Raw genomic sequence first — 11,876 nt, forward strand, 5'->3', positions numbered from 1 at the left:
TTCTCTTGATCGCCCTTCTCTCTCCTCTTTGATCGCCCTCTCTCTTCTCTTGATCACCTATCACTCTTCTATCACCCTCTCTCACTTCTCTTGATGTGTCTGTGAGAGAGAGGGAGAGTGTGTGTGTGTGTGTGAGAGAGAGAGAGAGAGAGAGAGTGTGTGTCTGTCTGTCTGTATGTCTGTGAGAGAGAGAGAGAGAGAGAGAGAGAGAGAGTGTGTGAATTGTTACAGCTCAAATGCATTGCAATGACTTCCATGTTAAAAAAAGACTTTAAAAAGCTGAATATTTTAAAACGTATAACATATTTTGAAAAAGTTGAAAGTTTCCCATCATGTGCTGAAAAGGCTGAATTGTTTGATATTTGAATGGTTCCTGCAGCTGAAATTAGGCTGAAGGAGTTAAATAAAGACATTAAATGTAAGTAGTAGTGAATGAATGTTTACAAACACCTGTGTGTGTAAACCCCAGAGATGAAAGGTTACCATGGTGACGACTTATGACGATTTTCCAACTGCAGCACTGAGTCCCCATTAAGAATGCATTGAGGATTATATCTGACAATTTTGCCACCTGTTCAAAAACTATGGCTCCTATAAAAAAAATACCAGACCGTGAGCATCAGGGAACCCCAATGAACTGATATATGTTGTTTTCTTTGGTTTTGTGTGTAAAATGTGGAGATGGGAGCAGTTTGTCTAAGTGTACTTCTCTCTGTTCTGAAGAAAGTTCCGGAAAGATTTAACATGGGAATCAATTGGGAGCTAGATGGACTTTTTGTCTCTTCATGCCCTCAAGAGGCATTTTGTTTAATATTTCTTCTTACTTTTTTTAAATTTTTTAACCTAGGAGAGGTTTTCCTACGTTTTTCATTAAAAAATATGTCTGAGGAGTGTAGGGTTTGGGAATTATGGCAAGTTTAAAACATTTTTGGGGGAGAATTCGAAGAACTGCTGCACTCTGTTTTGAGATCAAAGCACTCTAGACTTAACGAGCTGCTCCATCCACACTAATGTTAAAATCTGAAAAAGGCCTCTCTACCAAGCTCCAAACAAAGTTAATTATCTCAAGAAGTGTAAAAGATATCAAAAATAAAAATCAATTTTGAATAGCTGAAGGTCTTGTGATCATTTGAAAGTTGGAATGAAGTGTCTAGCTGAAAGTATGTGGAAGGAGTAGGCATTTGGGCGCAAAAGTGTAGGAAAAGAGGATTTGAAGCATCTCCCATTGACTTCATTGTTAAAAAAGAGTTTAAAAAGCTGAATATTTCAAGAAGTATAAAATATTTTAAAAAAATGTGAAGGTTTCCCCATCGATCTTCCTGAACAGGCTGAATAGTTTAATATTTGAATGGTTTCTGTAGCTGAAAATAAGCTGAAGTTATGGAGTGCTAAAGTATTGGCTGAAATAATAATAATAACTAGAAAATGCATTTCCTGCAGAAAATCGGTGCGAATACTGTAAACTGTGAACATTTGTGGCTGAATTTAGCTGAAAAAGCTGACATGTATAGCCTGATGTAATGAAATAGCTGAATAATGTATAGTTGAATGGTTTCTGCAGCTGAAAATAGGCTGAAGGAGTTTAAATATCAGATGTAAGTAGTAGTGAATGAATTTGCATTAAGATGAGAAAAAGAAAGTAAAAAGGCTTGGGAAAGCAGCAGAATATTTGAACTGCAAACTTTTGAACTAACTTGATGGTGAATTATCTGTCGCCATGGCAAACGGCATTTGATGACACCCCCATAATACGCTTAGATGTGTTGATGGCTGCATCGTTACCAAACCTGTGAAGTTTTGGGCCATTTCGATCATTTTCACTGAAGTTATGAGAAAACCGTGTTTCATGGTGAGCATTGTGTTGCCATGGCAACGGCATTTGAAGAAAAATCTCAAAAACTGTACCGTAGATGTCTTCACGGCTGGACTGTTAGCACACATGTGAAGTTTGAGCACTTTTTGAACATTTTCATAGGAGTAATACATTACATTAGGAGGTTACATTACTCTCTCTCTTCTCTTGATCACCCTCTCAATCTTCTATCGCCCTCTCTCTCTTCTCTTGATTGCCCTCTCTCTCTTCTCTCTCTCTTCTCTTGCTTGCCCTCTCTCTCTCTTCTCTTGATCGCCCCTCTCTCTTCTCTTGATCGCCCTCTCCTCTCTCCTCTTGATCGCCCTCTCCCTCTCCTCTTGATCGCCCCTCTCTCTCTTCTCTTGATCGCCCTCTCTCTCTTCTCTTTATCGCCCTCTCTCTCTCCTCTTGATCGCCCCTCTCTCTCTCCTCTTGATCGCCCCTCTCTCTCTTCTCTTGATCGCCCTCTCTCTTCTCTTGATCGCCCCTCTCTCTCTTCTCTCTCTTCTCTTGCTCGCCCTCTCTCTCTCCTCTTGATCGCCCTCTCTCTCTTCTCTTGATCGCCCTCTCTCTCTCTCCTCTTGATCGCCCACTCTCTCTCCTCTTGATCGCCCTCTCTCTCTTCTCTTGATCGCCCTCTCTCTCTCTCCTCTTGATCGCCCACTTTTCTCTCCTCTTGATCGCCCTCTCTCTCCTCTTGATCGCCCTCTCTCTCTCCTCTTGATCGCCCTCTCTCTCTCTTCTCTTGATCGCCCCTCTCTCTCTCCTCTTGATCGCCTTCTCTCTTCTCTTGATCACCCTATCACTCTTCTATCACCCTCTCTCACTTCTCTTGATCGCCCTCTCTTCTCTTGATATGTCTGTGAGAGAGAGGGAGAGTGTGTGTGAGTGTGAGTGTGTGTGTGTGTCTGTCTGTCTGTCTGTCTGTCTGTCTGTCTGTCTGTCTGTCTGTCTGTCTGTCTGTCTGTCAGAGAGAGAGGGAGAGAGGTAGAGCGAGGTAGAGAGAGGTAGAGAGGTAGAGGTAGTGGTAGTGGTAGTGGTGAATGTTTACAAACACCTGTGTGTGTAAACCCAGAGATGAAAGGTTACCTTGGTGACGACTGCAGCACTGAGTCCCATTAAGAATGCATTGAGGTTTGTATCTGACAATTTTGCCACCTGTTAAAAAACTATGGCTCCTATCAAAAAATGACCAGACCGTGAGCATCAGGGAACCCCAATGAACTGATATATGTTGTTTTTTTTGGTTTTGTGTGTAAAATGTGGAGATGTGAGCAGTTTGTCTAAAGTGTACTTCTCTCTGTTCCGAAGAAAGTTCCGGAAAGATTTAACATGGGAATCTATTGGGAGCTAGGTGGACTTTTTGTCTCTTCATGCCCTCAAGAGGCATTTTGATTAATATTTCTTCTTAATTCTTTTTAATTTTCCAACCTAGGAGAGGTTTTCCTACGTTTTTCATGAAAGAATATGTCTGAGGAGTGTAGGGTTTGGGAATTATGGCAAGTTTAAAACATTTTTTGGGGAGCACTGCTGCACTCTGTTTTGAGATCAAAGCACTCTAGACTTAACGAGCTGCTCCATCCACACTAATGTTAAAATCTGAAAAAAGCGTCTTTACCAAGCTCCAAACAAAGTTAATTATCTCAAAAGGTGTAAAAGATATCAAAAATAAAAATCAATTCTGAATAGCTGAAGGTCTTGTGATCATTTGAAAGTTGGAATGAAGTGTCTAGCTGAAATTATGTGGAAGGAGTAGCATTTGGCGCAAAGTGTAGGAAAAGAGGATTTGAAGGCATCTCCCATTGACTTCAATGTTAAAAAAAAAAGTTTTAAAAAGCTGAATATTTCAAAAAGTATAACATATTTTTAAAAAGTTGAAGGTTTCCCATCGATTCCTGAACAGGCTGAATAGTTTGATATTTGAATGGTTTCTGTAGCTGAAAGTAAGCTGAAGTTATGGAGAGCCAAAGTATGGTTGAAATAATAATAATAATAATAATTTTTTTAAGGGGAAGAATAAAGAAATTGAAGTACTATAGTGGAATGCTGTGGCACAGCATTCGCACTAACTAGAAAATGCATTTCCTGCAGAAAATGCGTGCGAATGCTGTAAACTGTGAACATTTGTGGCTGAATTTAGCTGAAAATGCAGAAAAAGCTGAATGTTATTAGCTGAATGGTAGCTGCTTTTAGCTACAAAAATGCAGAAAAAGCTTAATATTTAAAAGAAAAGGTTTAAAAAAACATGTATAGCCTTGATGTAATGAAATAGCTGAATAATGTAATAGTTGAATGGTTTCTGCAGCTGAAAATAGGCTGAAGGAGTTAAATATCAGATGTAAGTAGTAGTGAATGAATTTGCCTTAAGATGAGAAAAGAAAGTAAAAAGGCTTGGGAAAGCAGCAGAATATTTGAACTGCAAACTTTTGAACTAACTTGATGGTGAATTATCTGTCGCCATGGCAACGGCATTTGATGACACCCCATAATACGCTTAGATGTGTTGATGTCATCGTTACCAAACCTGTGAAGTTTTGGGCCATTTCGATCATTTTCACTGAAGTTATGAGAAAACCGTGTTTCATGGTGAGCATTGTGTTGCCATGGCAACGGCATTTGAAGAAATCTCAAAACTGTCCCGTAGATGTCTTCACGGCTGGACTGTTAGCACACATGTGAAGTTTGAGCACTTTTTGAACATTTTCATAGTAGTTATACATTACATTAGGAGGTTACATTACTCTCTCTCTTCTCTTGATCGCCCTCTCTCTTCTCTTGATCACCCTCTCAATCTTCTATCGCCCTCTCTCTCTTCTCTTGATCGCCCTCTCTCTCTTCTCTTGCTCGCCCTCTCTCTCTTGATCGCCCTCTCTCTCCTCTTGATCGCCCTCTCTCTCTCCTCTTGATCGCCCTCTCTCTCTCCTCTTGATCGCCCACTCTCTCTCCTCTTGATCGCCCACTCTCTCTCCTCTTGATCGCCCTCACTCTCTCCTCTTGATCGCCTCTCTCTCTCCTCTTGATCACCCTCTCTCTCTTCTCTTGATCGCCCTCTCTCTCTCTTCTCTTGATCGCCCTCTCTCTTCTCTTGATCGCCCTCTCTCTTCTCTTGATCGCCCTCTCTCTCTCTTGATCGCCCTCTCTCTCTCCTCTTGATCGCCCTCTCTCTCTCTTGATCGCCCTCTCTCTCTCCTCTTGATCGCCCTCTCTCTCCTCTTGATCACCCTCTCTCTCTCTTCTCTTGATCGCCCTCTCTCTTCTCTTGATCGCCTCTCTCTCCTCTTGATCACCCTCTCTCTCTCTTCTCTTGATCGCCCTCTCTCTTCTCTTGATCGCCCTCTCTCTTCTCTTGATCGCCCTCTTCTCTTGATCGCCGTCTCTCTCTTCTCTTGATCGCCCTCTCTCTTCTCTTGATCGCCCTCTCTCTCTCCTCTTGATCGCCCTCTCTCTCTCCTCTTCTCTTGATCGCCCTCTCTTTTCTCTTGATCGCCCTCTCTCTCTCCTCTTGATCGCCCACTCTCTCTCCTCTTGATCGCCCTCTCCTCTCTCTCCTCTTGATCGCCCTCTCTCTTCTCTTGATCGCCCTCTCTCTCCTCTTGATCGCCTCTCTCTCTCCTCTTGATCACCCTCTCTCTCTTCTCTTGATCGCCCTCTCTCTCTCTTCTCTTGATCGCCCTCTCTCTTCTCTTGATCACCCCTATCAACTCTTCTATCACCCTCTCTCACTTCTCTTGATGTGTCTGTGAGAGAGAGGGAGAGTGTGTGTGTTACAGCTCAAAATGCATTGCAATGACTTCCATGTTAAAAAAAGACTTTAAAAAATGCTGAATATTTTAAAAAGTATAACTTATTTTGAAAAAATTGAAAGTTTCCCATCATGTGCTGAAAAGGCTGAATTGTTTGATATTTGAATGGTTCCTGCAGCTGGAAATTAGGCTGAAGGAGTTAAATAAAGACATAATGTAAGTAGTAGTGAATGAATGTTTACAAACACCTGTGTGTGTGTAAACCCAGAGATCAAAGGTTACCATGGTGACGACTTATGACGATTTCCCCAACTGCAAGCACTGAGTGCCATTAAGAAATGCATTGAGGATTATGTCTGACAATTTTGCCACCTGTTCAAAAAACTATGGCTCCTATAAAAAAATACCAGACCGTGAGCATCAGGGAACCCCAATGAACTGATATATGTTGTTTTTTTTGGTTTTGTGTGTAAAATGTGCAGATGGGAGCAGTTTGTCTAAAGTGTACTTCTCTCTGTTCTGAAGAAAGTTCCGGAAAGATTTAACATGGGAATCAATTGGGAGCTAGATGGACTTTTTGTCTCTTCATGCCCTCAAGAGGCATTTTGATTAATATTTCTTCTTACTTTTTTTAAATTTTTTAACCTAGGAGAGGTTTTCCTACGTTTTTCATGAAAAAATATGTCTGAGGAGTGTAGGGTTTGGGAATTATGGCAAGTTTAAAACATTTTTGGGGGAGAATTTGAAGAACTGCTGCACTCTGTTTTGAGATCAAAGCACTCTAGACTTAACGAGCTGCTCCATCCACACTAATGTTAAAATCTGAAGAAAGCCTCTTTACCAAGCTCCAAACAAAGTTAATTATCTCAAAAAGTGTAAAAGATATCAAAAATAAAAGTCAAGTTTGAATAGCTGAAGGTGTTGTGATCATTTGAAAGTTGGAATGAAGTGTCTAGCTGAAATTATGTGGAAGGAGTAGCATTTGGCGCAAAGTGTAGGAAAAGAGGATTTGAAGGCATCTCCCATTGACTTCAATGTTAAAAAAAAGAGTTTAAAAAGCTGAATATTTCAAAAAGTATAAAATATTTTTAAACATTTGAAGGTTTCCCATCGATTCCTGAACAGGCTGGAATAGTTTAATATTTGAATGGTTTCTGTAGCTGAAATAAGCTGAAGTTATGGAGAGCCAAAGTATTGGCTGAAATAATAATATTAAGCGGAAAGAATAAAGATTTGAAGTACTATAGTGGAATGCTGTGGCACAGCATTCGCACTAATAAAGATTTGAAGAACTATAGTGGAATGCTGTAAACAGCATTCGCACTAATAAGGGGAAGAATAAAGATTTGAAGAACTATAGTGGAATGCTGTAAACAGCATTCGCACTAATAAAGATTTGAAGAACTATAGTGGAATGCTGTAAACAGCATTCGCACTAATAAAGAAAAATTGAAGTACTATAGTGGAATGCTGTGGCACAGCATTCGCACTAATAAGGGGAAGAATAAAGAATTGAAGTATAACACCCTTCATGCAGATCAAGATCCCTCCGCTTCGCGTCGGGATCCTGATCCGCCTGTCGGGTGTTCTTTTACCCATAATGACCAAGTCGCTGCACATTATCCCTTACATAACAAATAGACATTGAAATGGAATCGTGGTTAAAAACGTAGCAGCACTACAGCAGGGAACGTGGACAATGGAGAAAAAAAGAAAGCCAAAATTGAGCCAACAAAATGCCGTCAATATCAGGAGGCGTATGCTTTGATGGGATTCACGTCAACAAACGGCAACCCGCCCCAGGCATTGTGTTTTTCTGTGGGGAGAAACTATAGGTTACTAGCGTAACCCCAGTTCTCAGAGTAACATGAAGTGAGATGTCTCACTATGGGGTATGCCTCAGAAGCATCAATCTCATTACGCCAATCCTGATTGGCTGGTGATCTTGACGACCACGTCAGGGAATCCACCCACCCTTTAAGTAGCTTGCGCTACGACGGAGCGTCATTCAAAATAAGCACCTCTTCTCGCTTCGCCTCAGCAAGAAGGGCTGTCTGGTGAGACATCTCACTTCATGTTACTCAGAGAACTGGGGTTACGCTAGTAACCTATAGTTCTCATTCATAACACTTCGTTCAATGTCTCACTATGGGATATTGAGACTCCCGTAGTGCTAGACATGAAAATCACCAAAAATCAGTACTCAACAGGTAGAACTCTGTCCCAACACGGGGCCCAGCACTGCATGGGCCACACTTGGAGCAGAGACATCCAATCTGTAAAAACGGACAAAAGTGAGCGGTGAAGACCAGCTTGCTGCCGCACAAATGTCCTGGATGGAAACACCCTTAAACAAAGCCCGTAGCCAGGCCACGAGTAGAATGAGCACGCAGGCCCGTTGGTGCCTGCAAACCCTGACTCGTATAAGCCAGAGCTATCGCTTCCACAATCCAGTGGGAGAGTCGTTGCCTGGTAACGGGCTTGCCCTTATGAGGGTTAGCCCAGGATACAAAGAGTTGGTCACTGCATGAGACTCTTTAGACCTGTCCATATAGATGTGCAAGGCACGAACTGGACACAGCAAATTCGGCCGCTGTTCTTCAGAAGAACATAACGGTGAAGAAAATGCCGCAAGGTCAATGGGGGTGCATGACTCAACCACCTTGGGCACAAAAGCAGCGTTAGCAACACTCTTGCTTGCCCCGGGGCAAACTGAGTGCATGAAGGATGTACAGAGAGCGCATGAATGTCGCTGACTCGCTTGGCGGATGCCAGAGCCAGCAACAACACTGTCTTCAGTGACAGGTGTTTCATGTCAACTTCTTCCAGGGGTTCAAATGGAGGTCGAGTGAGCCCATCTAAAACCACTGCCAAGTCCCATAAGGGCACCAGTGACCTGGAAACAGGGAGGAGCCTGCGAGCCCCTTTCATAAAACGGCAGAACAAGGGATGTTGGCTAGCCATCTTTCCCTCAAAACCCACATGGCATGCAGCAATAGCAGCCAGGTACACTTTAATCGTAGAGAAAGCTCTGTGTTTATCAATCAAGTCCTGCAAGAAATGACAAAATCACACCGACAGGACATTGAAAAGAGACGTGTCCCTTTTGGAGGCACTACTCCTCAAACACCCTCCACTTACAGTCATAAAGAGACCTGGTGGAGGAAGCCCTTGCACTCTGAATAGTGTTTATCACCTTCTGAGGAAGCCCCACTGTACTCAAATTATACCACTCACGGGCCAGGCCCATAGTGCCAAGCGTTCCGGTTGTGGGTGAAAAATCGTCCCCCCCGCCTGAGACAGTATGTCGGCTTCCCGCACAGCAGCTGATATATCTCCGCCAGCCAATACATTGCAGGCCAGTGCGGAGCTATCAGGATCAGCGTGTGGCGATGCTCTCTCACTCTGGCCAGAGTCGGAGGTATTAGAGCCAGGGGCGTCCACGCCTAACGGTGCGTCTAGACAGCGCATTGAAAAGAACAGCTGACACTGAGCGTTTTCTTCTGACGCGAACAGATCCACCGCGGCTCGGCCGTAACGAATCCACAACTGACTCACAATTATTGGATGCAGAGTCCAATCTGCATATAGTGGTGCACCTCTGGACAACAGATCCGCTCCGAGGTTCATCACCCCCGGTACGTGCGTTGCTCTCAGAGAAAGGAGACGGCCGCAGCTCCATAGTATCAGTTTGCGTGCCAGCATGTGTAACTGGAGAGAACGCAAACCCCCTTGACGGTTTATATACGATATTGTGGTCGTGTTGTCTGTCCTCACGAGGACATGATGTCCTTTGAGAAAAGGCAGAAAGCGTTTTAGGGTGAGAAACACCGCTAAAAGCTCGAGATAGTTTATATGTGACCGTTGGAGATCTCTGCTCCAGAGACCCCTCACAGGTCGACCTTCGTATATACCTCCCCAGCCCGTCAGACATGCGTCTGTGGTGACCACTTTCTGCAATAGGACAGTACCCATAGGCACGCCCCATACTAGGAAAGCCGGGTGCAGCCAGTGGCGCAGTGCCATTACGCATTCCACAGTGACCATCACTCTCCGTGCGCCATGAGGGCAGCTACCCAGCATTGAAAATCCCTCATGTGTAAGCGGCCCAGTCGTACCACCAGGATGGCTGACGCCATGAGCCCCAGCAACCGCAGACATGATCTGAAGAGAGCATATTTGCGTGGCCGGAAATGAGCGAGGCAAGCCCTGAAGGCTTTCACTCTCTCCGCTGACAGGCGGGCTGTGAAGGACACTGAATTTAGGCATAAACCCAGGAAGAGTACAGTCTGAGCTGGGGACAACATGCTCTTTTCTGTGTTTATTACGAAACCCAGGTCGAGCAGGTGTTTCACGAGGATATTCGTCTGCGTAATAGCCTCCTGCTCCGACTGTGCAAGAAGGAGCCAGACGTCTAAATAGGTTGCCAGACGAATGCCCTGCTGTCTTAACGGGGCGATTGCTGCCTCCGTACATCGTACAAACACCCGTGGACTGAGAGACAGGCCGAAGGGAAGCACTCTGTACTCGTAACAGACACCCTGAAAAGCGAACCTCAGATATTTCCTGTGTGGATAATATATTGGGATGTGAAAATACGCGTCTTTCAGGTCGATTGATGTGAACCAATCGCCCTGACGCACGAGACGCAGCAGAGATGCGTGAGTGAGCATCCTGAACTTGTATTTTCTGAGGTATTTGTTCAGAGCCCTTAAATCCAGGATAGGGCGAATTCCGTTCCCTCCCCGTTTGGGGACGCTCTGACTCTGTTCGGGGGGCACTATAGTTATGGCCTCTTTTTTTTCTAACAGCGAGAAAATCTCCTGCTCTAGAATACGCAGTGGCGACTGGACATTAGGGGCACAGCCCCACCTAGTGTCAGCAGAAAGTATTAAAAATAATGATTACAATAAAATGTAAAAAATAAATAAATAAATATATTAAATATATTTTAAGATCATGTTTAATCATCTGATTCGTCTGTACATTGCTGTTTTAGTCTGTGTTCTTCTAATTAGTGTCTACAGTGTGTGCCTATTGAGCTGTTTTGAGCCATGTGGGACAAAACCCGATCATGCCCCTCCCTCTCACTGTCTAAGTGAATGGTGACTGTAAAAACTACACTGCGCATGCTCAGAGTATTTTCCTATTTAATGTGTGTGGCAAAAAAAGAATGACCATAGGGGCACTGAGCTGCCATCCCCACCATACGTCATCTCACATAATTCAGAGCTGATTGGCTGTAAGTACGTGTGCCGCGAAAAGTGTGGTGTGTGAAGAGGAGACGAGAGAGGTGCAGTGACGCGTCCTAAAACCAGGAAGTAAGCTGCGCATGGCTTGCCTCGACAAAAAAGCAATGAGATTTCTCCATAGGATTTTAGAAAATAGCTCGAAATAAGCTCTGTGGGAAACGTACCTGTTAGATAAATGCACGTTTTGTTCACCCGGATAATATCCACATGTCTACCCTACTTTTATAATTTTCGAACTTTTGAATTCGACTTTAGATTTGATTTTGATTCGACTTTTGAAACTACAAGAAGATAAGGAGGACTTTTACAAAAAAGTAATAGAGATTTTTGTCCAGAAGGATAGGCAAATGGACTTCATCTTCAAGTCAAGGTAAGACCACAATTTTATTGCAAATGGGATCTTATTAAGAGAGAACAATTCAATATTTAAAGGTGGGGTAGGTAAGTTTGAGAAACCAGCTCGAGATCGCTATAATTTGAAAATACACAACCGGAGAAAATCTGCCACTTCTTTATAGAGCCCCTCCTCCAACACACACAAACGCGCACATGATATCTCGATATCGTCCTCAACACCCAAGCTGAGCTTGTGAGCGCTTTCCACCTCTTGCTCATGAGAGTGAGAGAAGTAGCCTCTGCCCTGCTGTCGGCTCTCTGTGCCTTTATTAGTTGTGTTATGGGGCCCTCTAGTGTCTGAACATGATCGTACCCCTGACTGACAACCTCGGCCGACACGGCGCATGCGCGAGGTGATAGTGCATTGACAGACTCGGTTACCGTCCGCTTGCTGAGGGAGGCGACAGCTCCCCTCAGAAGCGGCACAGTCACCTGACTGCTTATTATTTTTCTTGTCATTATTTCTGACTGCGCCCTTGGCTTCAAACCTGGAAACGACAGTGAAATATGCTTCATTAAAGAACGTGGACATGTGCTTGTGTGACTTAAACGGGCAGCAGAATCTGCTGTCTCCAACATAAAGTCCACCTTCCTCATGGCGCGAACCGGATGTCGTTTGGACATCACACGAGG

This window comes from Trematomus bernacchii, unplaced genomic scaffold (genome assembly GCF_902827165.1).
Source record: "Trematomus bernacchii unplaced genomic scaffold, fTreBer1.1, whole genome shotgun sequence".
Lineage (NCBI taxonomy): Eukaryota > Metazoa > Chordata > Actinopteri > Perciformes > Nototheniidae > Trematomus > Trematomus bernacchii.